The sequence below is a fragment of the Anser cygnoides genome, chromosome 13 (genome assembly GCF_040182565.1).
Source record: "Anser cygnoides isolate HZ-2024a breed goose chromosome 13, Taihu_goose_T2T_genome, whole genome shotgun sequence".
In the NCBI taxonomy this organism is placed as follows: Eukaryota; Metazoa; Chordata; class Aves; order Anseriformes; family Anatidae; genus Anser; species Anser cygnoides.
The window spans coordinates 17,317,685-17,341,967 of NC_089885.1; the positions used below are offsets into that span (position 1 = coordinate 17,317,685).

At 37.7% G+C, this 24,283-nt stretch overlaps 1 long non-coding RNA gene across 2 annotated transcripts; it reads right to left on the reverse strand.

Moving 5' to 3' along the window:
- Positions 1-77: 77 nt before the first annotated feature.
- On the reverse strand, positions 78-23,107 carry LOC136791877 (uncharacterized). 2 transcript variants are annotated; one of them, XR_010834844.1, is made up of 3 exons: positions 22,437-23,004; positions 19,434-19,525; positions 78-740 (listed from the first exon to the last, which is right to left on the reverse strand). It is a non-coding gene; the product is annotated as an uncharacterized lncRNA (long non-coding RNA). The 2 variants fall into 2 exon arrangements; XR_010834845.1 differs by having other exon boundaries at positions 80-740; positions 22,968-23,107.
- Between the last annotated feature and the right edge of the window lie 1,176 nt (positions 23,108-24,283).

Consider the following 24,283-nt stretch of genomic DNA (forward strand, 5'->3'; position numbering starts at 1 on the left):
ATATTTGAGGTTAATAAAACTCACACACTATTAAAATGCTTGTGAAAATTGAAGATGTGCTTGTAAAAGCTTTTTGAGATAGTGTAAAAATACCATCAACTGATGGTAATGGTTAGCGAGTATTTGAAGACTCTAAAATTGTAATGAGAGATTGTTAATGAGAACGTAAATTCTAGGTACACCCAGTGATGTGGCTGTACATCGTCATATTATGACATTCTGTCTGACTGTGTTACAAACTGATGCAAAAAGCGATATACAAAATGATGCAGTAAGTGAATTAGACTGATTTTTGTGTTGAAGTTTCCCAATTATCCCACAAAGGATTCTCAGCATTTTTTGAAAATCGATTTAACAGTATCAAGCTAGGAACGCACTAGCACTATTCATTTTAAACACAGAAGCTTGTATTTCTATTGGCTTTTCAGAGTTTTCCATTAAATAGTAGGAAGACAGGCTCCTGGCATCTGAAACTATTTATTTGCTGCAAAATATCAATTTCCCCAAATAGTGTGTGTTCTAGAATATTTTATCTCACTGCTTATAAAAACAATTTAATTTATTGAGAATTCGATTGCCATTATGAAAAACTTTATTCTAGTCTTGAAAATGTATCTAGTGAAGAATTCGGGGTGACTTCATATGGCTGTTATCTGTAGATGGCTGCATTTCCCATAGCAGAATCACTAGAGGGAGTCATAGGCAATGATACTCCTTCAGGATCTCCAATAGGTTTGCAACTAAAAAATTAGAAAAGGTTTTTGGATAATATTTAGCAGAAAAAATACCAGATAATTTTAATCACTGTAATTTAATTTCACTGCCTAGTTACTGATTATTAATGAAGCTGTTTTACCCTCACAAGGCATCTATAGCAAATCATGATCTTGCTTAACAAACAGCCACAACAAACCAGCAAGACAAATGTACCACACAAGGTTTTAAATCAACATATTTCTCAGTTAATATTAAAAACACAGACACGGTGCTGAGAATATACTCACAGGAATTTTACAAAACAAAAATCAAACATCAATACAAATCAGTTAAAAGTACACTGATGGTCGTTTTTAGCAAGACTTCTGCACCTTTCTCTAATTAAGCTTTGCCTAGGCCTCCTTTGCTTTTTGTTTAAATTTCCATGTTACATTTCCAACCAGTAGAAGAAAATTAGTTGTATCTTAAGTTTTATATAGCATTGTTGTTGCCAAAAGAAGAAAATGCTCCTTGGAAAAAAATTGAATTTTTGCTGTCCTAGACAATTCCCATGTTGAAGCCAAGTTGTAGGTTTACAGAATTTCTCTAAACTGAAAAACTAGGAAAAAAATGGTCTTAATCCTGGTAATTTTGAATGCAATGAAATAATATTCTGATTTACACGGTAAAAGTTGTAGATGATGCATTTGATTTATAGTAAGACAATCAACAACAAACTACTGTTTGTTTTTCTTAACACATGATTATTCTTTTTCATAACTGGTAGCTACCAACATAGCCTGAAGGTCTTAAATTAGCATTCATCCAGTGAAATTAGCATGTACTTCTTTCCGGAGTCTAATAATAAATGCAATTTAAAGAAACAAACAACTCTGTACTTATAGTACTTAATACTGAAGCACAGCTTGCTTTCAAAAGATAGCTACTTATGCCCATTATTTGAAAAGAACATGAGACAAAAAATATACAAGTGACATTTTCTTAAGTGTCTTAGGTATACAGTTTAAAAATATGTGTAATTAGCTGCACCACTATGGCATTTATGGCTGTGATTTTTTTTACAGACATAATCAGGGTAATAAAAGCCCTAGCAGTCTGGTGCAAAAAGGATTTCTCTCAACTCCTGAACTTGAACTATTTATAAACTGATATTAATCAAAGATTTTTAGGTTTTGTCACTTCAGCTGTATCAGTATACTTTGCAAAACCTGAGCACCTAGTTTCACTCTAAGCATTTAATCACTCTAATTTCATCAACGTTCTCTGAAAATTAACTAGGAAACAAAAATGGGTCTACAGAGCTCCAGGACAAATCATCAGTGATGTTCAAAGTTGTTGGACAGTTCGACATCAAGTGACCGATCGGCAAAGCCTGTGCTAAAACCTCTCTCAACTCCTCCATTGGTGTTCAGTGGATTAGATCAGAGTTTTAAATGTTAATCCTGTATATTATACAAGTCCAATTAATCTTTCTGCATTTAAAATACACATTTCTAATCTTAGCTGTGGACCACAGATGCATTGGGGCAGGCAGGGCCCTCAGGGCCCAGCTCCCAGCCCTGCCCTGGGCACCCAGCGCCCCAGAGAGGAGGCCTCACAGCCTCTGGGCCACCGGTGCCAGGCCTCCAGCACTTGCGCAGCACACAGGTGCCTCCTGAGGGCCGGGGGAACCTCCTGTGCTCCATTTTGTGCCCACTGCCTCTTCTCCTGGTGCTGGGCACCACGGAAAAGAGCCTGTCTCCATCCTTTTGCATCCTCCCTTCAGGTTATTTGTACACATGGATAAGATCCCCCCTGAGCCTCCTCTTCTCCAGGCCGAAGAGTCCCAGCTCTCTCAGCCTCCCCACATAGCAGAGGTGCTCCAGGCCCCTGATCAGCCTGGCAGCCCTCCGCTGGACTCTCTCCAGTGTGCCCAAGTCTCTCGTGCTGGGGGGCCCAGAGCTGGACACGGGACTCCCCAGGTGCGGCCTCACCTGTGCTGAACAGAGGGGAAGATTCACCTCCCCTGGCCTGCTGGCGATACTTTGCCTAGTGCAGCCGAGAGTACCGTCAGCCTCCTTAGCAGCAAGGGCCCATTGCTGGCTCATGTTCAATTTGGGGTCCACCAGGACCCCCAGCGGCCTTCTCCAGAGCTGCCTTCCTGCCAGGAGTCCCCCAGTGTGTCCTGGTGCTGGGGCCGTTCCTCCCCAGGGGCAGGACTCCGCACTGCTCATTAAAGACACTTTAATTATTCTTGATGAAATGGATTTAGGAAGGAGTGAGTTTTCAAGACTATATCTTTCAGGTTATTATCACAATGACGTCATTAAAACTTCTAAAGGTATTTTGAATCTTCTTCTACCAAATAAGCACATGGACCAAAAAACCTTAGTGTGATACTATCGAGTTTGATAAATCTAAGAGTAAATAGACCAGAATATTTATCATTTGAGTTATGATTATTTATGATATTGGCTATACATATATATATATATAATGGAACACAAGTTGATTAAACTTGATCTTAATAGGACCTAAAAATATATATATATTATGTATATATATATGTGCTATAAATGATCATAATTTGAGAAGAATAATAAGTTAGTTCTCTGAAAGGGTATAAGATGGGCTCTGTTTCCTGCCCAACAATGGATCTTGGGCAAAAGCTTGAAAATTTGCCACTTTTTCAGTTCCAATTTTCATATTTATGAATAAAGGTTGAAAATTATCTATAACTATTTACCATCTTTTTCATTACCATTATCATTATTAATAAATTCAAATACAGAACTCAACAGGACAATCTCTACCTAACTCCAGGTAGCTGGGATTTATAATTACTACTCTAATTATTCACAGAGCTTATACTTAAGTTGCCTACCTTCTGCTATCATGAACACTTCTTTTGGCTTTTCAGCAGTGGGAAATTTTGATATTTGTATTCTTTGTAGAGAAGACAGCTACTGAAAAGAATTTACTGTCATGATTTTGATGGTTTTGTTTACATGCCTTGAAGAAATGTAAAGGCAGGACAAGGCAAACTAGGCCAAAGCTGCTCTTTCTTCATAACATTACCACAAAGTGACTTAAATTGCTTTAACTATATAAAGAGGGAACTCAGACTTGCTCACAAGTTATTGAAGCTTAAGAAGATAATTCATCAGCTGACCTTAAGTAACTGACCAAGTCAGTGCCCTCTGCCCACGGCAAAGGCCTGGTAAAATACATTAACTTAAAGTTTGGAACACACTCCCATCCTGCTTTTACTGTGGTTTAGACCACACAGGTTGTAGTTGCCATGGATAAGCTGATAGTATGCTTTAATGCATTGCTGTTGTAGTCACTGGTGTGCCTGAACCCCTGCTTATAGCAATATATTTCTGCTCATAAAAATCCCTGCACAGACAAGACCAGCTTTTGCTTTTATCATTATTTCAATCGCTTTAGTGTAGATCCAATTACACAGGTATAAAAGTGTTTCTACTGGCATACCCTGGCATCAGTACAACAGCAGTTAAACAGATAACTCTAGAATCAGGATAGTTGTATGAATAACAACAGCTGATCAACAGCTATGCTGATAAAATTTAAATGAGATCAAGCCTAAATCTTATCTAGCTCTGACAACAGGAATGTCTGTTATGCGTCAGGCTTACTGGACGTGAGAGGAGAGTAAGACCAGAAGCACACCTCAGTAAAACATTCCTCAATTTCATGTGGTTTATCCTCCAACACAAGTCAGAGCTATCCAGGTGTCTATCTACGCTATGGACAGCCATGTCCTAATCCAAAGACACCCAGGTATGGCAGCAATAAATGCCAGATTTACGATTACCACTTGAGTATGTACATTATGGCATCGTTGAACTATATTTTGACTACATATCACTGTGTATCATAATTCCCAATGAGCTCTGCCTTCTTTCAGTATGTGAAACAGAGACACAGACTGTAGATCTCTTCAGAGAATACGATTTTCTGCTGGGTAATGGGTCAGCACACTAAAAGGCAAAGGTGAAGTACTGCAGTCCATCTCTCCTTCTGCTTCTATTCATTTGCTTGCAATCTGTCTGTCGTAAATGAAGAACAGAGACTCTGATCTGTTTTAGACCTGAACTACAAAAGGTCTCGCTTTAGTCTATGACGGAAAAAAATCTCAACCTGTAATCTGTACTGCCATGTAATTCAGGGCATATTCAAGCCATGGTTAAACAAAACGCTTTATCTGAACTGAAAATAAAGTATGCATTGCTGTTGATGTATCTGCCAAATTTAAAACATGATATAAACTAAAGTCGACAGCATAAGCCACTCAAAAAAGGCCTCAGGGATTCCAAAATGTGCCTTAATATTTATTTTTCATATTTGATTGCAGGTTATGCACAGGTAAGTGTAGTGCTACCCTGAGGGTTTTAAGTGTAATGTAGTCAACCATGATAATACCTTCAGTATCTCAGAAGACAGTTCTCACAATGACTAATGCGAAATGAAAGCAAAGCTGAGTGTTTTTCAGACTAGTGTTAAGTTTCCTCTACAGTTATTTCAGTATCTTTCTGAAATGTTTTCAGTGTTTGCCTATGAATAAGACAAAAACAAATATTTGCCTATTTGTATCACTATATTTTCCATTGCTCAAAGCACCCTAACATTAACTTGCTTTTATAACCCTGTAATACGTGTGAAATTGCTATCCTCCTGTCTATCCACTTCCTGCAGTAATTTGGACTGGTATTTGCCAGTCATCTCCTCAAACATGAATCACCAACCACTGACACATACACGTGTAGTAGTGACAAACACAAATTAGCCAGATACAGTCTTCTTCAGGTGCTCCCATCCATTTTAAGCTCTCCCTTAGTGCTGAATGATGTAGGAGCTAGTCATAGAAATGCCATGTGCTTATAGACATTTTTCTTAACCTTACCTATTTTAAAATAAAAATGTAATATAATACATTCAAAGATGCCTGTATGTATTACACAAATATGCAAAGCAGAGATATGCCTCAGAAGGAAACAGTCCTCAGATCAGACTCACCAGCTCTAGCTGCTTTATATCGTTCAGCTGATAGAAACAGACTACATCTGGCTTAACAGAGAGCAAATTTCAAGCAGCTTTACATTGTTAGAATAGCACAGAACACCAACAAGTACTACTGAACTTAATTTTACCTCTGATAAGAGGAACAATTAAAAAGAAAAAAAGGTAAAGGGTAAAGCTAAGTGTAGGCTTCTTGCGCAGCTTTTTGCTGGGGTTATACTTGCAGAATAGGATCTACAAAAATTAGCATGCTAAGGGAAGAAACATGGAACATAATTTATCTTGAATTTCTGCCCCTCTTTGGGGCTTAGTGTCAGCATGAGGTTTTCCCTTGTTTTGGCACTTAAGGCATGGAAACCCTTCCAGAAACACACTTTGATAAGTGAGATGGTATGTACAAGAAAGGAGGGATGATGCCCTCATGGCCTTTTGCCATAAGCAGCTCTGTTGTTAGAGCATATTCACAAGATACAGGAGACCATGTTCTGTTCTCACCTGCCTGCTTGTGACTAGTCCCTTTTTGTCTGGAGTGTAAGTCATTATGTGTGCTCAGAGGATGTTCTTCTATTGTCACTTTAACTTAAATGCTGGCAGCTACCAAAAAGGAGTTCTTTCTGTCTCACTTGTTTTAACACCAATGGTTCTAGAGGAAGCCAAGTTCTACTTGAAAATATGAGATAATCCTAATTCTGGTGACTAGGGTCATGATTTCTGTATTGAGGTTGTTTTCTTGGCTGTGAGAAGATGCTTTATCACAATTCAGTTTTAAATACCTGAGGTCCTGTCTTGTGAACATGGGGTATTACACTGAGGTTCCTTCCCTTTTACCATCATCATAGTTGAGTCAATGGATTAATATTTTTTGTTATTAAACTATAATAAATACAGACCATAATTTGTTTGTAACTAACAAAGTTTTGTTACTGAATTTACTTTTTTGAGCAATCCTCTGAAGTAATTTTTTAAAATACAAGATTCATAAAGCAAAGCATTTTAAACACGTTACCTCCAAAATTTGAAAAGGTAAAGGTTATTATAGTATTTCAAGACTACAGTTGGATTCATTACTTATGAAAAATCTGAAATTTTACTCTTGGTTTTCTTGCTTTCTACAAGCAAAATGCATGCATGCGTAAACCGAGAATTAGTGTTGGAGGTTTCTGTGGATTATAAAGTTATTCACATCAAGGGACTCTGGTGACATTGTACTAAACTGAAAAAAAATAGGGCTAAAGTGGTTTGTTCTGTCACCAGGGCCCCTGAAATGTTCTTACAACCTTTTTTTATAGTATAGTACTCCCATTTTTAATTTACGTTGCACAAGGAGCAAGTAAAAATCATACTTCCTTCACTTTTTTCTACATGTTTTACTTGTCTTCTTGGTTACCAACTACCCATGGTATTTCAGTTTTCTTAGAACTACTTGCAACAATATTTTTATATGCTGTATCTTCTTTTTTGAGCCTATGTTGTTTTATAAACTGTTGTTTAAACTGCACCCCTCTGTAAGTAAGGTTATTGAAGTGGTTATTCAGAGTTTATGGATTCTTTCTCCTCTTCAGATGCTGTTAATGAAAACCTTGGTTCTCATCATTCCTCTGTCCATTAGCTTGAAGAACCGTGTACTATTAGGTGGGCTTCTACAGAAGGGACATAAGCTTCTAGTATTTCTCATTTTACGTTTTTTCAAACCTCAAATTGTTCTAGCTTATCCCAACCTCTGACTTTAAAAAAAAAAAAAAAAAAAAAAGCTTTGCTTTTCTTTTGCAGCCTGTGATTTTGCTGCTAATGAGGATGATGCCATTATCCTAATCCAACTTACTTCACCTTCCTCTGACCGATCATGGATTTACTACACAGACCAGTGCAGTAGAGTGCAGAGACCCCTGAAGCACTATGGCTTCATCAAAACAATTTGCAGTTGGGCAGCTTAGTTCTGCCTTTCAAACTGGGCTAATAAAATTATATTCAGCCACACTAACCTGATTATATTCCTTTTAGGCTCTATGCCTGCATTTCTGCACACTGCTGCATTATGGCATAGAAGCCTATCTCCTTATTTGGTGACCTCTGGATTGCCTTAGTAGTCTAGGCTGTGAGAATTTACTGCATTCCAGTGTTAAATTTATAGTGACCATGTTTTGTGACAATGAGAATGCTCTGCTACTGTACAAATCCTTTTCTGCTCCCTCTCCGCTGCCACCATGGCTGAATCAAGCTTTGCACTATTTCCCCTGCATATTTTATTAAAGTTATCAAAGATGTTCTTTTTGGTCTGTGAGAAAGTCAATGAAATCTGGCCTGGCAGAGAGTGGTGCACCCAAATGTTTCCCATAACAAAGCCGATAATTGCTAGCGAGTTGCAAGCCTCAGTCCAAAGCAGTAAATAACGATTCTTATTTCATGACCTAAGCAGTCAATCCCTATCAAATGTTGTCTGCATGCACCAGTGACAAATTTGTGCAAATAAATCTTGTGATAGGGCACCCTTCTACTCTGTACCAACCTCAAAATGCATTACTGCACCGGGTATTTAAACACTGGAAAGTACAAAGCATTTCACAGAATTAATTTCCTCTCTTTCATGAGAGAGATATAATGCATTAACTGATTTGAAAACAGAGCGAGTTTCTTTTATAATATGGTCACTCACTAGGCAGGCTTTCCACAGGGCACAGGAGCTAAAGTAAACAATCACTTAAACAGAAGGAAGCTCTCCAGTGCCCTGCTATGCTGATGTTTCTAGAAAAAGAAAACAAAAAACAAAACAAAACCCAAACCAAACTAACACTTCATTGCATGTTGAAAAGAAAGTGTAAGCACTCTGCTTAAAAAGCTTTAAAGCATAATTGAAATTCAACATGCAGATTTCTGTATTATTACAATGCTGTGTGCACTAGATCATTTGCTGAGCAGCCAGCATTTTAAACAACACATTTCAAGAACTTTGTGCTGGTACAATAACAATGCAGAAAAATTAGGATGACAGCAGAAGTATGCTCAGCCCCATAAACAGTCTTCAGCTGAAAAGGGAACTACAGTGCAGTGCTAGCCTATGTACTAAGAGGAAGAAACATTTCTCCCTCCATGTGCAGATGGAACGCAGATCACTAGTATGCTGACAAGCTGAACTGAAAACAAAGAGGTAAGCTACATATGTACTGGCAGGTAAGCTCACTGATCTTTTTAACCCAATGAGCATCTGATGTGATGTGAGATTCACTAAATTATATATTGCAAATCAAGGTCAGAATGAAGGGTGACTCAGAATTTCGAAAGTCTCCCTGCTTCACTGACTCAAAACAGTCTTGAATTTCAGTCTACTTTCCTTTTTTTAATCACATTTTCAAATTGAAATCAATTTGAGCATTGGACTAAATGTATCTAAACACAAATCTGCAAAAGAGGTAGGAAAATAATTCAAAAAAGCAATTTGATACTTGTGCTTAAACTACCATGACACTACTGCTGCTGTGCACACAGGCCGATGTCTCAATACGGAATGAAGGTACTTGGCAAGGAGGGCCAAGAGGTTGAACTGGCACGGTAACATTCTAGGCTAACCCTCCCTTTTACTGCCTACTGTCACAGCAGAGAGTTGGAAGTGGTATGAAAATATGTGTGACTGAAGCCTCCTCATTGCTTTAGAAGATGGATGACGCTTGCAGAGCAATCCAAAGCCACAGTGCGCAGGAGAATTTGGTCTATTGTGCAAAGTGGTAGCTGTGCCACATAAAAATTATTAGCAAAACTATCAGACCACTAACCTAAAAATGAGATCCTGATCGATACATGTGTCTTAAATATATAATACAGAACTACATTTTTGAGATTGTAAGATATGTTTTGATTTTGTTCTCAGAATAAGTCTTATTAAAGAGAAGTATGTACAGAGGAACAGTGTGTGAAAGAGTATTTACACGCACGGATGTGTATTTACACTCATTGAGGGTTTTACCATTCATGACATCCTGCAGGATTCACTGTCACTATTAGGACTCAATGAAATGCCTGTTCTCTGAATCAGTCCTCCATTTATCTATTAAATCCTTCTATTACATACAATCTAAAGAACTATTTGCAAGAGGAAAATGTAATCTATACATTGAAAAGAAGAATACATTAACTCTCTAATAAGGCCTTGAAAAAAATTGTGATCTTGGATTATAGCTGTATTTGCCTATAACTGTAGATCATTAGCAAGGCAGTCTGAGTGAAAATAAGATTCCCTGGCAACCCTCCCCCTCTTCAAATGCCTGCTCAAGCAGAAAAAAACAACCGCCCTGCATACATATTCCAATGAGCCACTGTGGGGCAGTAACAACAAAAACATTCCTAAGCAAAACAAGGGGCTTTCAACAGCCAGTTTGCCTTTTCTGAGCAAAGGATATAAAGAAACACTTCTTCGAAGAAAATTTGAGCATTAGGATTTCCAGTCTTCTATTGTAAAATGTTATTAGTCTTTTTGGGAAACATTTTATAGATATGCTTAGCTTCAACTCATCCGAGAGACGAGCCTGCATACAGCTGTTTTGAAGCTCTGTTACTCATTTTTAGAGAAGTGAATAGAGGCTGCATGTGAGATACACAAGACTGTAAGACACTATCTGGATTTTCTATGTGTGCATAAACTCTTCTACCTGAGGGCTAAGTAAATAAGTTCTTTTCAAGAGATTATTCTCTGTGCAGGAATTTTTCGTTGTAAAGCATAGAAACCTCTGAAGATTAGATATTTTTGTGCAGTCTTTGTTCCTCTCAGGGCAAAATCTTGAGTGAACAGAAGTTATTACACAAAAAATTCTTCTATATCTTAAGGGTAAAATAATATATTTTGCTCAGTTTTGGATGTAACTTAGAACCAGAAGTACTGGGCTGCTTTGGATCTAACACTTAAGATCTATAGGTTCAAAATTAGAGTAATAGTTTGATCTTTTCTATCCCAACCGTTCTGTTGTTTAACAATAACAATGAAACATGAAGAAATTTGCTGTTGTTTCTTTTTACATAGTACCTAAAAGGAAAAAAAAAAGCTGTTTAAACATCTCTCTCTAATTACAGTCTGAGTCATGTATAAATATAAGATTTCCTGTAATATTCATTCTCAATAGGCATTGCCCTTAAGTGCTGTTGAAAGTTTTACCAGACGAGCAGTATATGCTAAAATACATAGTCTGTAAAAATAAGTATCATACTTTGACTGAAGTGGTAGAAAAAAAGGATCAAGACATACAGAGATCTGAATTACAGCCATGGCTCTTCAGATACTCTTTGAAGATCATTTCCATTTCCATATTGATCTTAAATCTTACTCATAAGTAATTAACATTTGGGGATGCCTGACAGATGGTATGTACCACCTTGTCTTTTTGGGCAGTCTTTTCATGTCTTGAATTTTCAGATACATTCCAGACATAAAGTAATTTGGGGAAAAAAAAAAAAAAAAAAAAGATAAGTGAACTTACTATGGCTTGCAGACAGCAATCAGAAGAAGCAGGAAGTTTCTTCTAATATTTAAAGATACTTCCAACAGTATCTTTAAATATTTCATTTATGAGAACTGTAGGTTTTCAGATCTGTAATACCACTCCATTTTTACAAAGATGAGGCTTTAAATTTCATGCAAGTAGTACCATAAGCATGATTCCAAGTACTTCTCTTCAATATATCCCAGCTAATAAATATAGCTGATGCTACTGATACTCCAGGGTATGAAAGATGATGCTTTCATTCTATCTGCATGGAGATCCCTTACTGGTAATCCCTGAGTTTCCAGCATTCATGATTCTCATGTTTAACTCTCTCTCTACATTCATTTTTGTTTGTTTTGTTTTGCTTTACTTTTTGATCAAATAGAATCACTATGAAAAATTATGCAAGAAAGTATTTGGAAAATTTAAAGGTATCTGAAAGACTAGGCAGCCACTGAATTTTCAGTTGAAAGACCTGTCAGTCCTCATAACAGCCTTCAAAGCTGCATTAAGCATCCTCCTCAAATTTTATAATGCCCCTCAGTTCTTTAAGATAATTGTTGTTATATTCTTGATTTTTTTTCCTTAAAGTGGGAAAAATTTTGTAGCTTAAAGCCAAAATTTTGCTCCACCGAAAAAAAAGGAAACAAAGAACAAAAAAGTTAGTAAGTTGGTAATACTTAATCTTCCTGATTCACCTTGAAGCATCAAGACAGTCAGGAGAAGACATTGTATTTAACCACTATTTTAACAGACGAATTAAATGAGTTCCAGTAGCAGAACATTTCGTTTGAGGTACGTGGAAATAGTAACTACATTCACATTTTTAACTATGCTTCATGAGACATCTTGGCTGCTTTAGTATTAGAGATAACAAAGCATGAGGCATACCAAAAAAAGCTCAGTGTGATTTTCACATTCCAAGATCCGTTTAAAGATTTGCCAGTTATAAAAACAACCTTTCTGTCTCTATGATACCTAACAATTTGTGCTCATAGGAGCATGGTTACATTACAAAAGGGAGATTCAAGATGTAAATGGGCACTTGGAGATGAGGAAATCAGTCCATCAGCAGTCCATCAAATGAAAAATAAGAGAAAATATTAGTAGTGCCTGCAGAAATTTGATTTACATGCTGTTACTTTTAATAGATCTTTGTATTAGCCCCTTGCTAAACTCTGAGGCAGCCTTTTCTAAGACAGGCAATCCTACAACATCCCACAGCCACTGTCAAATAACCAAATCTTAGTTTAGGGTGCTAAATGTTACTAAATTAAGAGACTATGACTTCTTTTGAGTTGTGATTGGAGATCTCAGGGTTCACTTTTTCAATCTTTTGTCTCCAAACATGGATATTCCTACTCAAAACAAGACTGCAAATGTTCGCATAACTGACCACTTGCAATTTGAGGGGAAAGAGAGAGTAAATCAAAAAGAATACCCTCCTTAGAAAAATGAAACACATTAAATCTCAGTGCCGGTTGAGTTCATACACCTTGCACAGCTTTATTAACCTCTGGGCCATGGGGTCCCATTCTCCTATGGGTCTTTACTTCATTGATAGGTACCTTAGACTCTCAAAGTCCAAGTTCTCCTATCATTTATACAGAGTTTTGTTTCTTTACCTAAACTGGCTAGACAGTGGTAGTTGAAGAGATCAGAGTGTGGATTCCATGTTGTTATGAGCTGCAACCTCTCTGTAGTTAGGACTCAGGGAAAATCACCTCAGTGATGATGTTTTTTCAATGTCTTTTACAGTTTCCTCCTATTTAATGATACTGGTACCGTTTTGGTTTGTGTTTTAGTGGAAATTACTTAGTTACCTTGAACTAGCCAGGAACATGATTTTAAACAAGACCAGGAGAGCTTTAAAAAGTCCAGATACTTCTACTATAAATTCACTGTTTGAGCACAATTTTTTTGTGTCTGACACCACACCCACGGGACTAGCTATAAATTGTGGTCGGAGCTGGGGGTGGTGGTGAACTGTCTTGTATTAGAACTGGCTTAAACCTCTATTTGACTGCTTTTGGTTAAATTTCCCTAGCCAGGTCATACTAGAAAATCTTGGAATTGAATCAGGTCGGTAAAAGATCATCTAACTTCAGAATCTTAGTTGCTAGTTGTTAGCTTTTCTTCTAAGCAATAAATTTAGAACTAGGAACATGTATTCCAAAATGTACATTTTACAAAAATTAAAGGACCACTACAGAAATTGTATGACGTGCTGGAGAATATAATCTTTTCTGAACTGTCTGACACATTCCGGAAATAAATCTGTGTTAGAAACACTGATTTTATATACCCGCTTTAAACACAGAAGTGGCAGTTAAAACCTTGCTGAACAATGCAGTGCTACTCTATTTCTCAACTTGGAAAGGTGTTCATCCAGCCTGCTCAGCCAGGATGTTCATCCGGCCTGCTTACCATTTATGAGACATTGTGTTAGCATTGAATTAGCTTATAGATTGTTTTAATATGACTTGAAGCAGTAGGGTGTATAATTGTTTGAATGTTCCTTTCCACTGGCTGCACAGCATTACTTCTTTCTGCACCTGAGAAAGCTTTTTCCTCCACCTGAACACCTAACGAGCAAATTTCCAGACATTCGGAAGCAAATGCAAACAATTTAGAACAAACCTCGTTCCTGCGATTAGGGCCTAAAAGGAAACTCTGCCAAATAGAGCCCGCACAGCTAAGTCTTATATTATTTTCTCTTCTTTTCAGTGATTCTTGTTATTATTTTCTTCAGCAAGGCACTGCAGCACAGGACTCCTGTCCTTATCCTAATTCCTGTTTTCTGGAAAGACAAGTAGTTCACACTCAATACAGTAAAGTCTATACAAATACAAAGCATATGAAGACTCAATAATGAAATGAGTAGACTTTGGTGCCATTTAACATTTTTCAAGCTGCTGTTACTTACTGCAACAATTTACCATGTCATGTTGTTGATACTGTGAGTTAAATTTCCCACTAATTAATAAGAGGACTTTACCAATGAAACTCTGCCTGCAACTGAAACTATGACTGTGCTTTGAATTGCTTACACATACACAGTCTACAGAGTACTTGCATCAATCACAGTAGTGTGTGATAAATAGCATTATCTGACTTAATTAATGTCTGCGTAGCATTTTCAGATCATAAGCAGTCAAAAACACTACCATGATGGTTTTTACAGCTGCTAAAATTTTTCAAAAGCCAGAAATAAAACACCGAGTAAAGGTAGTCAGATGGGTTGGCAATTAATTGGAAAATCACCAAAGATTACATAGTGAGTAAAGCAATTACTGTAAAATGCAGAAATGAGAAAATGCAGCCATTTGGGATATCTGTTATTAAACCTTCAAAGGAATGTAAATATTTCATTTAAAAAAAATTATTTTTGTATAATGCATTAGCTTGCAATGAATGTGGAATGTAATGCATGTGGAAGTACTCCTTGGCCAGCATGCGAAAGTAGCAAAATGCCTAACACATTAAAGCTTCCATGTGAAAAGTATATGCATATTAGTTGACAAGTGAGATGAGAGCATATTTATGCTGTTCTAAATATAAAATATTGTATGCTTGTATTTACATTCTCTTCTTTAGACGGTCAAGTTATTTACTAAGTCATGGATTTGGGTCAGTTACATTTAGATGTAAAAGAAGTTCCAGAAATGGAATAAATGAGTGACATTAGAAGACCAAGTAATGATACCTAGTAATGATCAACAATGATAATTACTTTTTTTTATTATTATTATTTTATTTGAAAGTTTATGATCTACTAAGGCTTACAATACTCTTGAAAGGGACATAACATGAAAGGTGTTTTTTGTATAGGCGATAAACATGGTTGAAGGAAGATGATTGAGGGCTCCATGTCTGATCCTTACATTTGGGTCATACTTCCAGATATGATACCACAATGGTAGAAGTGTACAAACCAAGCAAATCCTGTTATTTATTAAAGAATCTGTCACTATAACCTTTTTTCAAAGTTAGGAGGAAAAACTGTAACATATTCAAAAGAACATCAGGGAGATGTCCATCACTCCGGAGTTCTATGACCACTGATAGTATGGGAAGTTTGCAGCAGTGACAAATGTTGACAAATGGCAATTGATAATGACAAAATGGCAGTTGGCCAACTCTAAATTTTATTTTGTAGTATTTTCTAAGTAAGTGATAAGTATATGTTGTACACAAGCGATGAATTACCTATTATTATCCACTTAGTGTACTACACAGTTCTCTAATAACGATGCCTAACAGTGGTAGGATTGTCATATAAGGGAGGGGTTAGCATCTGAAGAACTTGCAAGCAAAGTAGGTGAGGAGCAGGATGGGGAACAGGCCCAGAGTGACATGCTCGAGTCACACACAAGATGGGGAGAGCAACGACTGACAACACAACTCATGCCTCCAGACTCCAGCTAGTACCTCAAATACTATACCTTGTTACTTACTTGAGACAGTACTGGGAGTTTCGTTACTGTAAACACACTATATAGTTAGAACTGTTTATAAGTGCGTGGCAGCATTTGGGATCCATTTTGTCTAGTACTTGCCACTGAAAAACAGCCTAGGAGAGTTTTTTGCTTTTGCTTTTTCAGAAACATATCATCGACACAAGGGATTAGATATCAAAAGAAGCTTGAAAATGATTTATTGAAAAATATAGTTCTTGCCAACAGAACTAGACAGCTGAATTGTAGAAGCAGCTACACTTTTATTAGACTAACATAAAATAAGAGGTGTACATAGTCCTGGAGTCCCTCAAAGGTCCCTTCATCATTATCAGCCTCCATTCTTGTGAAAGGAGCACTGAGATCTCCAAATCACGTGTGTCAGGCACATTTTCTCCTCCCCCCAATCTAATAAAGGTCTGCTTATTGCAAAAACAACACTGTGAGAAAATTCTGCCACAACTCTGTTATGGAGAAAGATCTTAAAAGATAAATAGCACTAAGGAGATCTGTTTGTTTTTACCGGTTGTTTCTGTGAAGGAGAGGTTGACTGGTGTGTATCTCTGTAGGTACAGACTGAAAACAACAGAGGGTGATTTATAATTGCATCAGAAATGGTATTTCTATTTGATTCCTTATTGTATATGATATTTATTATATGTAATCATGAAAAAATGTGAATGATAGGACGCTAAATACACATGCCTCATTTCAGAAGAAAAATAGTTATACTCAAGAGTGATATAAACATACCTGGGGTCCAGCTCTCCTGCTGGAAAGTACCGCAAGAGCTTAAGCAACTGCGTGTAAACAGCATGAAGAGTATGAAAATATACAGTAAGGGCAAATGGGGTAAGCAAGATAGATTGTAAATGGAATAGAGTAGGAACTAGGATAAAAGAGGGATATGGAATTTCAGGAAAGACGCATGAGTGAGGTACAGAAATCAAGATGAAATGAGTACAGCCAAGAAATAAAAAGTAATAATTCGATCCTAGTTTTTTTTAGCAAAGAATAGTCTACATTTATACTGCCTACCATTACTTGGAGAAAAAAATATGCAAGATTTGGAAGGACTTCAAAGACATGAGAGAAATTCCTTGCTCTATCGTACATGTATTTTTTGTATGACCATTGATCATTCATATATATATGAAGTAGGGAAGAGTTATCAATTAAACATGAAAAGGGGCAATGCTATATAAGCAGGTAGTGGAAAAGTACTAGGACAAAAAAGAATGCAGGTAAATACTTTAAACAGAGATTAGAAAAATAGAAAGACCTAATTATATTTGGAGGCATGACATTTAGCTTATAAAATAAAAGGACAAAAGAAATGGCTATAGTACCACATTTTCAAACTGGAAAGAGTTAATTTCTGCAATAGCAAGTAAAAAGAATAAAGAAAAATGATGTGGCTTCATGAAAGCTGATGTTGAGTTTGAGCTGGTATTAAGCTATCAAATATTTAGAATGGAATGAAATAGAATAGAGTGGGTCACTTGGAAGGGACATACAAAGATCATTGAGACCAACTCCCTGACTACTTCAGGGCTAAACAAAAGTTAAAGCACAGTACTGAGGGCATTATCCAAATATCCTCATCCATCTTGACAGGCACAGGCCATCAACACCTGTGCCAGTGCCTGACCACCCTCTCAGTAAAGAGAATTTTCCTCATGTCCGCTCTGACCCTCCCCAGGCACAGCTCCGTGCCATTCCCGCACGCTGCCTACCAGGGAGCTGAGCCCGGCGCCTCCCTCCCTGCTTCCCCTGCTCAGGAGCTCAGGCTGGGGCTGTGGGCTCCGGCCTCACCTGGAAAGGGCTCCCGGGCCCTTGGGCACGGATGGCCCCAGAGGAGGCTGGTCAGGACCACTACGGCCTAGTAAAGCCTCAGGCTCTGACATGAAGGTCATTCTAGCCCCGTGACTGTGTAGAAGAAAACTTAGTTCCAGTGTTGTACCAGCATTATCATGTCCTAGCCACAGGTAAGCTCACACAAGATGCGCAGTATTGCGTGGAAAACAAAAAGAAGCAAAATTTGTACCGAAAGGAAAAAAAAAAAAAAGGGAGAAAGGAGAAGAAGGTAAATATTGTAAGCTCTGAAGGTGACTTTAGAGAGGCTAGGCAGGATGCGTTAAAAATGCCTAACACAACTAGATGTGTATGGATTTCTCAGAGTTTGGCTTAGATCAGCTACACAATAAACTACTAATTTTACTTTTTTGGCTTACACCCTAAAAAATCCATGAATATGAATATTATGACTAATAGTATTAAAGAATGATAAAATAAGAGTCCTTCACAACACAGTAAATTTCCATTATCATTGGCAGTAGCTTTTTTTTTTTTCAGTTATCTTTCATTTAGTAATCTTTCTAAAAACATAAACAAAAGCATAAAAAGGGAAAACAAGAGAAATTTTTATGTTTACCAAGAGTTGTACTTACAATTCTGATCGTACAGATATACTTGTTTCTAGCATAAGAATACATTGGTTAACACTTAAAAATGTCATTACACTAAATACTACTTCATTTTAATCATGACATATAATGTAAAAATGAGTAAAAAATTCACAATATTCTACTACTTGAAATGACAGTAAAATCTTGCTGTAAACTTTGGCTTTCCACATAAAAATATATCTGAAATCCTGTGCTTTGTATGAAATTGGAGTGGGAATGCTTTGCTTTTTGATATCATTTGAGATTTGAATCTCAGTCTATGTGGGAAACTAGAAAGCTGCAGTGGGCTGTGCAGCAGAATGACAGGTTGTGTGCTGTAAAACAAAGAGAGAATTTTGGCGCATCATATTGGTGTGAAGAAGCACTGCTGTGGGGCTATGTAAAAGGTGTGCTGGGACTGGAAGAATAAAGAAAACAGAAACAGAGAGAGAAGCCAGCTGTGAACAGCACTGTTTGAGTTTTTTTACTAAACAACCTATTCTAGAAAATGTGAAAGAATATCATCATAATTTAAAACCATTTTTAAATGATTACTAATATGGCTTCAATTATGTTTTCTTTGCTTGTATCCACATGTTTACAATCTCATAGAAAATGGTGAGAATGACTGCTAGAGATGCCAGATAGTGTATATTTTCCTGCAAGTATATTTTCATATTAAGCAAATGTCAATACAAACACCTGCAATTTGTATGGCTCCTAACAGCAAGAAAAAATGTTGGTTTGCCACCACTCTCTTGGAATAAGGTTATTGTTACTTTGTGGCTGTCACTGTGTGTATTTTGCACTTTGAAATGTAAAGAAAAATATGTTGATTATTAAAAACACTGGTGTTTGTTCACAGAAGAAAAGAAGTAAATACTAATATATAGCCTTCAGAGAAGAACAGAATGAATTATATTGGATTTTGAAGGGAATTCTCTATCAAAATTCAATGTTTCTTTGGAAGTAATTTGGTTAACACTTAATTACAAGGTAAGTGCAGAAGCAAATTGAAATATGATGCTGTGAAAAAGACACTGAAATTAATTCAGAAATTATTCCAGGTACCAGGACAAAGAACAAAGCCATAACATTTTGTACATTTCATTTCTTCTTTCTCTGTTTTACACAGCTGAGTACCTGAGATCCTTGTGTATTAGTCAGCAAAGACCAAGATTCTGTGCTGAACTTTGACCAGAAGCATATTAAATTTGTATTCATTCCCTTCTCTGTTGGCTGAGACATTTGGGTAGGAAACAAAATCTCACATCTCTTTGCTCTATGGCTGAGAATTGAGGAAAAGACGCTAGTTGCCCAACCTTTGCTCTATCCTTTGTGTCTGCAGTGAACAATTGAAGGGACTGCACAGAGGTATGTTTCTGTCTCCTGGTATTTTCATGACAGATTGTCCCTGTAAATGAAAAACCAAATGCCATTTTTGAGCAGACAACTAGTCTGATCCTTCAGGCTTTCTGGGCCTGAATAAAAACCTACCCATACCAGTGAAAATCTGCAGAGTGGTTTCTACGGGGAAGTGATTGAGAACACAGCCTATGGGGCACTTACAGGTGCTATGCCTAACATCTGTATACAAGGTAGAATGAAATAGCAGTTGGCTAAGACCTAAAAGTTGCAATATTTAACATGGCCTTTTTTGTTATTAATTTCAGTGTTTTTCTTTTGCTTTCTTTTTAATTTTTGAATAAAAAATAAGTAAAACATTTTAAAAGTGATTTATGTCAAAACAAAAGAAAGAATTCACATATTATTGCATTTACTTGATGGCTTGTTACTGACAGTCTATTTACCTACTTGTACGTTGCCTATCTTGTTGCAGTAACTGGAATATAATAAAGGACGATGAATGTGTAAATTCAAGTTACAAATGTCTGAGAGAAAACAGACTATTTTAGATCCTGCTCTTGTTGTTTGAACAATTACACAGGATTCCACATATCATTGTTGTGGAAGGCACCGAGCAATTGCATCAGTCCATCAGGGAGTTCTGCTTCCTGCTATTGTAAACAGGCACATACTTTTAAAATGTGCTAGACAGAAAAATGTGTTTTAAAATGTTTACATGGTATGGCTTCATCAAAAAGAGGAAAGGAAAGGAAAGGAGGAAAGGAAAGGAGGAAAGGAAAGGGAAAGGAAAGGGAAAGGAAAGGGGGAAAGGAAAGGGAAAGGAAAGGGAAGGGAAGGGAAGGGAAGGGAAGGGAAGGGAAGGGAAGGGAAGGGAAGGGAAGGGAAGGGAAGGGAAGGGAAGGGAAGGGGGAAGGGAAGGGGGAAGGGAAGGGGGAAGGGAAGGGGGAAGGGAAGGGAAGGGAAGGGAAGGGAAGGAAAGGAAAGGAAGGGAAGGGGAAGGGAAGGGAAGGAAAGGAAAGGAAAGGAAAGGAAAGGAAAGGAAAGGAAAGGAAAGGAAAGGAAAGGAAAGGAAAGGAAAGGAAAGGAAAGGAAAGGAAAGGAAAGGAAAGGAAAGGAAAGGAAAGGAAAGGAAAGGAAAGGAAAGGAAAGGAAAGGAAAGGAAAGGAAAGGAAAGGAAAGGGAGAAGAAAAGCAAAGAAAAAAGAAAGAAAAGAAAAGAGAAAAGAGAAAAGAGAAGAGAAGAAAAAAGAAGAGAAGAGAAGAGAAAAGAAAAAAGAAAAGAAAAGAAAAGAAAAGAAAAGATAAGAAAAGAAAAGAAAAGAAAAGAAAAGAAAAGAAAAGAAAAGAAAAGAAAAGAAAGGAAAGGAAAGGAAAAGAAAAGAAAAGAAAAGAAAAGAAAAGAAAAGAAAAGAAAAGAAAAGAAAAGAAAAGAAAAGAAAAGAAAAGAAAAGAAAAGAGAAAAAGAAAGAAATGACTAGTTTTCACAGCTCCCTATGAAAGAAAAATAGAAATACAGATATTTCAATATTGGTGTAGAACAGTGTTTTCAGGAACATTCAGCAACATTCACTCAACTATAGTTAAATTCAAAAAGTAGTTAAAAATAGTTTATACTAGGAACAAAAACAACCAAATTATCAAGAACCCATTCCTTAATTTTGTAAGTGCAGTACAAAAAATAATTATCATCCTAAAGCTTTGTGATGCTAAAGATTAAAAAATAACTGGATAGTAAGTAAGGAAGAAGTAGGGGAATCACCATGACTTAACATTTTTATTTTCTAATGCAATTTCTTAGGTCAAAGACTAAATGGTACTGTTTGTTTACAGAACAGTCCATGGCATGTGACTCATTGATAAATGATTCCCAACATGAAAGCATAGGTAAAATTTGTATCCGTACGCACTATGTGGGTTGCGGGTCTTTTGCTTGAAGGTATCAGAGAGCTACTGGTCAGGTCAACTGCATGAATTGGGACAACAGCACCAGGGCTCCAGTCCCCAAGTACCTTATCCTAATCTGGAAAGAAATCTGCAGGATTCGTCTGAAAGTCAACGTCAGAGTTGCCCTTCTTAAAACACAATAATAACTATGAAATTCCAGATGAATTACCACTTTTCATTATCACTTTCTAACATAGTAAGTGAATAGAATCCATTTTTACAAAATCCATACGAAACTATATAGCCAATCGTAAACCTTATTTAATTCTCCATTATTTTTATGTGAGGCTAATTGGTGTGCTCATGATCATTACTTTTTTCTGTTTGGGATTTTCTATGTGTTTTTTTTCTACTTTTCTGTCTCATTAAAAGATCTTGGGTTAATCGTAGCCTTTTCTATAAAAAACACTGGCAGACTCTTTCAGAGGAAGCAGAACTGCTAACTTTGAAATTACCCTTAAGCAATGAATTTAAGTATATTTTTATTCATGTACAACTTTAGGGCAAGTATCTTGTTTAGGGAAGAGCTGTGGCCCACCTTATTGTTTGGCTTCACTTAATATCATGCCCTTGTGTCAATAATGCAGAACTAGCTATTTGCTGAATAAAACAAACCAAATACTAACAAACAACGCCAACTATAACAAGGAATCTTGATATTCTAGGACATGAAATATTAGGAATCTTGATATTCTAGGAAATGACGTATTAAGAAATTAAAACAATGCATTTAAGGGATTAATAACTAAGAAGTCAGAGGGAAACTGTCATCCAGTTGACATCCTTCTGATAGGATCTTAATGTAATTGTTTTTTTGTCCTTCACTGCCTGACATTTCATCAATGAGCTAGAAGAAAACATCAAATCTTCTATGATAATTATCATGGATTACACAAACAACAAGTAGGGCAGGTGGCTGATACAGATCTCTGAGGTGAATTCCAGCAAACGCTATGTATAACTGTACAGATAAAACCTCACATATCTAGGCCCCAGAATACAGGAGGTACTTACAGGATAAATAAAACACGAGGTCGTTGGGATCACAGTAGGTAGATGGCTGAACTTGAGGTTGTGGTGCTCAGTGGGCCGAGGGAGGCAGGTGGGGTGGGGCCCTGTCACTGTACCCTCCGTCCCTGAGGGACACAAGGCAGCAGCAACGCCAGGAGCAGCAGGGGGCCGGGTACAGCAAGCAGAGCTGGCCTGCGGCCATGTCAGGCACTGTGACAAGGACGCCAGTCTGTGGTGAAGTCAGGGCACGACGTTTGCAGGCGAGGCCAGGGTCAGCAAAGCACAAGACCAACTTTATGAGTTACCTTCACTTTTCTGTGGATGCGCTGAAGTATGTTGTGTATTCACAACCTGGCAGGTATCACAGTTCACAAGCCCCAAATCTCGTTAATATCTGGGTTAGTTAGCTCATTTCTAATAAATAATGAAAAGATACAAAGTCTACCACTAGAAAAACTCACAATGCTTGAATTTAATTGACAGGAAACTTACTGATCCTAAACACGCACATTAAATTATTCTCTGTCATCCTACCTTGCCAAGTAAGGGATCAGGAGAAGTGGAAGGGCTTTGCCGAGTGATCACAGGAGGCAGAACACAGCAGCTACAAGGGACACGAGGTGGCTCGACGCACAGATGCCTACAGGTGCACCCAAGCACTGCCTTTTCCTGCTCTAAAGCATGCTTATGCTGCTCCTCACCTCTGCACAAGTCCTGCACAAGTTGCTTGTAGAAGCCATGAAAACGCCTGCCAGCAGCTGGGCAGCCACAGCGCAGGGACAGCATGCGGGGCCACTGTGAGGCAAGGCCCGGCTGTGCCGCCCCCGTTGCCACACACCTTCAGGAAGCTTCCAGCGCTGGCACTACTTGGCTGTGGGCTGCCGTGCTGTCTGCAGGGAGAGCAAGGTGAAGTGAGCAGCGGCTTGGGCTGTGCTTTCTTTTGAGGCTGACACTTCCAGAATCCGGCAGGGTCTGTGGCCCCTGGTAAGGTAAGAGTGCGGCAGTGGCGCGGTGTGAGGGGCAGGGCACCATGTTGTGCCGCGAGGAGCGGCTGGGGTTGGCACCGCCATGTCATGATGTTGTTGACCTGTCAAGTTGTACGGCTTGCTCCATTGCTATCGCAGTTTAAGATGGCTAGCATAGACCTGTTCAAAAATCCTTGGAATTAATCTTCTTTGAACCATTGTTTTCAGCCTGAGTATCAAGAGGAAGTAGTCTCCCTTGATTGCCCAGGGATTGCTGAGAGAAAAGGGACACCTTGGGTTTTTGGGTGGTGTTCTTATGATATAGTTTCAGAAGTTTTCTAATACATATTGTTGATCTTATTCCATTGTTTCTGGTAACATGTTTGTGCACGACGATACGTTTTAGTTGGTGTGTTTTGTCTCCAAAGTCTATCTCCTCTGCTCGATTTCTGTGCTGTGTTTGGGAGGCACCAAGGTTTTTAAATAGTGATGAAACAAAGTTATTCTTGAGAATGTTTTATCATGTTGTTAGAAATCCACATACAGCAATTAAAAAAATATATATATATATAATTAAGCTTTTAAAATGTGTGTTTAACTTTAAATAGTTCATTCCTACCTAAAGCAGGGCCTTCCCCCCACCCACTAATCTTCGTTTTTCTTTTTTCATAAGTACGTAGACCTCTTGATGCCATTGCTACTCCAGCCATTTATAGAGGCCAAAGCCTTTATGGGACACCTGCTTAGCTACTGCTGGGAAGTTTCCATTGTGTTTATTTTTGGTGGTGCTCCCTCTTGTATTCTCAGCTAATGAAGCAGTAAAGATTCCTGAGCATGAGGTCTTTGTAATCAGATTTACCCTCAGTTCAGAAGATGGTGTCTCTC